The sequence below is a fragment of the Ranitomeya variabilis genome, chromosome 6, assembly GCF_051348905.1.
Source record: "Ranitomeya variabilis isolate aRanVar5 chromosome 6, aRanVar5.hap1, whole genome shotgun sequence".
In the NCBI taxonomy this organism is placed as follows: domain Eukaryota; kingdom Metazoa; phylum Chordata; class Amphibia; order Anura; family Dendrobatidae; genus Ranitomeya; species Ranitomeya variabilis.
The window spans coordinates 256,407,293-256,411,813 of NC_135237.1; the positions used below are offsets into that span (position 1 = coordinate 256,407,293).

Below are 4,521 nucleotides of genomic sequence, written 5' to 3' on the forward strand. Positions count from 1 at the left end.
GAAAAAAAAGATTTTTTGGTGTTTTCTGTGAAAAATTATAATTAAAACTTTGTCCACTATTCATATTTTATTGAGCAATTTTGAAATAAACTTGTGAAAGTTATTTAAGTGTGTTTTTCTACATTATGTGCATGGGGGCCTAAAAGGCTCCCAATACGTTAATATGTATATTTTTAACGTCATGCGTTCTAGGGTTAACTCGGCTGCTTGCTGTCATTTTGAAAGAAAAAAACACAGTTTTATCCACTGCACACCTACAAGTTCTCAGAATGTTGAGCTCTGTATAACAACACTACTGATAGGCAGCTTTCTGTATACACTGTAATAGGTAGAAAGCAGCCAATCAGTGGTGGCGGCAGGGTCATACAGAGCTCATGAATATGGAGGAACTACCTGGCAGCAGGCTTACTAGTCTTCTATTGATCATTTACTGCTGATAAAGCACTGATTTTATCAAAACAACAGTAAGCATCCCAGTAGGTGATGCATCGCTGGAATCAGTGTCTCTAGCTCTTTACATTACACGTCTCAAATTTAGTAGTGAAAACCTGGCAACAGCTTCCCTTTCATGCCTTCAGCAATAAATGATGTTAAAAAAACACACCAAAAATTAAAGTCATACACATATACTGTAGGGCCTTGTGAATATAAACCTCTATATGTTATGTATAGAAGCTCAATGAGATTGATTAAAAATTAAAATGATAAATTCTAGAATGTCAAAATGAAAACATTTGTCTGGGACTGGAGGACATAAATGGGTAAGTTCTAACAGGATTTGAAGAAAGTCAAAATGGGTTTGTGCTTTAGTAGAACCATATACGTAGTAACTTAGATTTTAGCTCAGTTGTTCCAATATTGAAAATCAATTTACATTTTTGGTATTTCCATTTGAATCACAATGCTTTTACGATATACATTAAGAGCCATAGGACAGAGATGTTTTTTATGCCAGTGTCTTTTCAGCACAAGAAAAGCATTCTAAGCGTTTTACCAGCTATTAATAAACACAGCATTTCTTTTAGAGCCTTTTTATGCTCCACTAGTTCATCTCTGCTGAGAGAATAAAGCTGTGACAGAGGAATTTAAAATAAGGAGAACCATTTCCAATTCCCCTAGATATTACAGCTGGCATTTCAAAAAACTGTTCAATTGCTTTTATTTTTCAGGTGTCATCTATGGAGAAATGATACAAAATGATTAAAGTGCCAGAATTAAAGGACTTCATGAACAGCTAATGTAATACTGTGCTTGTACATAAAAGCAATTTTGCAATTCTGCTTATTACATTTTTCAGACGTTATTGAAATATTACCACTTTTCTTTTCTTTGTTGCTTTTTGCCTTTTAGACTTGTTGCTCTTTGAGAACGCAGAACATGCACAGCGCTTACAAACTCTTTTCTACTGAGCTTGTAAGCACTATTGTGAATCTGTCCAGGATCGCTCGAGGGCGTTGTTACTTTCTAAGCCTGGCTACCTTCAGCTCATTGCTTGCACGCTAGGCAACAGTGGTTGTTTTCTTAAGCAACGAGCTATACATGAAAGAATAGAAGAATGCTAATATCTCAACATTGGCTACAAATGTAATCAGTAAACTCAAAAAGAGCTTGCAGTTACAAGCACTATTCAACAATACTGATCTATAGAGATGGGAATAACCCATAGACGTTAAAAGGAAGGGAAAAAAGCAAACAAAAATAATTTCGCATGAGTTTACACATTTTGAGTCGCTCACAGTTCTAACAACTTTTTTTCCCTTTATGAAAAGAATGAAAGGACTGCGAAATGTTCATAAGGAAAAATCCTCCTTTGTCGCTCTTCCTGCTCTGGGATTAGTTGCCACTTATAGGGAACCTGTCATGTGAAAAAACTCTATTAACCTGGAGATATGGGATTAGTCTGCTGGTTAATAGTGTTCTGAGCCTGCCCAGCACTGGCACTTAGACCCCCCCATTGCCAGGAAAAAATGAACTTTATTCCTCCTCGTAGTGGTCTGATATCAGTCACAGGGGCGGAGCCGGCACAGATTCAGTCACCGCTCTGTGTATAGAGAGCGGCGGCTGCAACCGCGCCCAGGTAGCCCCCTCCTCATAGAGCATCATGCAGCCCCCCACCAAATATAATGTTGCCCCCTCATAGAATATAATGCAGCCCCCTCATAGAATATACTACAGCCCACCCCCGTAGAAAATAATGCAGCCCCCATCATAGAATATGATACAGCCCACCCCCATAGAATATAATGTAGAACCCATAAAATATAATGTAGCTCCCTCATAGAATATAATGCAGACCCCTCATAGAATATACTGTAATACAGCCCACCTACCCATAGAACATAATGGACTCCCCACCCTCCCCCCATAGAATATAATCCAGCCTCACTGTCCAGTACTCACTTACTGATAGATGTAAAGCAAAAAAACACAAGACTCACCTCTCCTCCTCATTCCCTGCGCTGCTCCAGGCTCTGCTCCGGTATCAGCAGCTGCACTGCCTGGCACACAGCGAGTGCATGTTGAAGTGAAGTCATTGCACACCCACAGTGTCAGAGCGAGGCAGAGGGGAATGATGGGGAGAGAACATCATCTGACGCCCTCTCTTCCATCATTGCTTTCAACTGTATCGGTGTCTATGATACTGATACAGTTGAATGTGGTTCGCAGGTGGGTGGACAGCGCTGCCACCAGGAGGGCTCCTCTGACTCACAGGCCCCATAGTGGCCATGCAGTGTGCCGCAATTAGTGGCACGCCACTGGCTGGGAACCTTAGGGGGAGTGGTGCCCTAGGCTGCTGCCTAGTCTGCCTGCCACTAACATCGTCCCGGAGTATGGTCTTTGGAAGGAATAAGTCATGTGCCAGTCCCTTGTACTTCAGATTAACAGGATGTTTGTGGACATTCACAATACCAATACCCACAATATCCACAAACATCTTGATAATCTGATTCTGATATAGTCTCTTGTTAACTCGTGGATCTGCTGCAGCTGATTGTCTTGCTTGTACATTTGAACATGTTTGCCTTTGCAAAGGATTAATCAGGTTAGTATAATCTAAAAAAAACCATAAACTGTCTTAAGGATAAGACCCTATTTCTCGCTTCTGCAGCACATATACTAAAATTGGAACGATACAGAGAAGATTAGCATGGCCCTGCGCAAGGATAACACGCAAATTCGAGAAGCGTTCCATATTTTTGTTTTTTCTTTCTTTTTGGAAAAATAAATAAAAATCTATTGAAACAAGACCCTATTTTACTCTGATTTCTCCTACAACTTTTTTCGTTAGTCCCTTGTACATATTGCACATACACTCACTGGCCACTTTATTAGGTACACCTGTCCAACTTCTTGTTAACACTTAATTTCTAATCAGCCAATCACATGGCGGCAACTCAGTGCATTTAGGCATGTAGACATGGTCAAGACAATCTCCTGCAGTTCAAACCGAGCATCAGTATGGGGAAGAAAGGTGATTTGAGTGCCTTTGAACGTGGCATGGTTGTTGGTGCCAGAAGGGCTGGTCTGAGTATTTCAGAAACTGCTGATCTACTGGGATTTTCACGCACAACCATCTCTAGGGTTTACAGAGAATGGTCCGAAAAAGAAAAAAAATCCAGTGAGCGGCAGTTCTGTGAGCGGAACTGCCTTGTTGATGCCAGAGGTCAGAGGAGAATGGGCAGACTGGTTCGAGCTGATAGAAAGGCAACAGTGACTCAAATCGCCACCCGTTACAACCAAGGTAGGCCTAAGAGCATCTCTGAACGCACAGTGCGTCGAACTTTGAGGCAGATGGGCTACAGCAGCAGAAGACCACACCGGGTACCACTCCTTTCAGCTAAGAACAGGAAACTGAGGCTACAATTTGTACAAGCTCATCGAAATTGGACAGTAGAAGATTGGAAAAACGTTGCTTGGTCTGATGAGTCTCGATTTCTGCTGCGACATTCGGATGGTAGGGTCAGAATTTGGCGTAAACAACATGAAAGAATGGATCCATCCTGCCTTGTATGGAGCATCTTTGGGATGTGCAGCCGACAAATCTGCGGCAACTGTGTGATGCCATCATGTCAATATGGACCAAAATCTCTGAGGAATGCTTCCAGCACCTTGTTGAATCTATGCCACGAAGAATTGAGGCAGTTCTGAAGGCAAAAGGGGGTCCAACCCGTTACTAGCATGGTGTACCTAATAAAGTGGCCGGTGAGTGTATATTTATACATGTAAATGAGATCCTCTCTGAGGCGCCTTTTTTCTTAGCTAAACAAGCTCAACTTTTCCAACCTCTCATCATATTGGAGGCCTTTCATCCCTTGTAATAGCCTGTCTTTCAACTGACTAATTTCTGAATATGCTTTTGTAAATGTGGAGCCCAAAATCGGATCCGTGTTCTAGATATGGCCTTACAAGTGATTTTTTTATCAAGGGGTAATAATACTTTAGGATCACAGGATGTTATCTCTCTTTTTATACATCCTAAAATCTTGTTTGCTTTTGTGGCTTCTGCTTTAGATTGAGTAC

The 4,521-nt window shown here is 41.3% G+C and overlaps 1 non-coding gene across 1 annotated transcript; it reads left to right on the forward strand.

Annotated features, from left to right (window-relative positions):
* Positions 1 to 3,097: 3,097 nt before the first annotated feature.
* LOC143783650 (U6 spliceosomal RNA) lies at positions 3,098 to 3,199 on the forward strand. The gene has a single exon (XR_013217327.1). It is a non-coding gene; the product is annotated as a U6 spliceosomal RNA (small nuclear RNA).
* Positions 3,200 to 4,521: the final 1,322 nt, after the last annotated feature.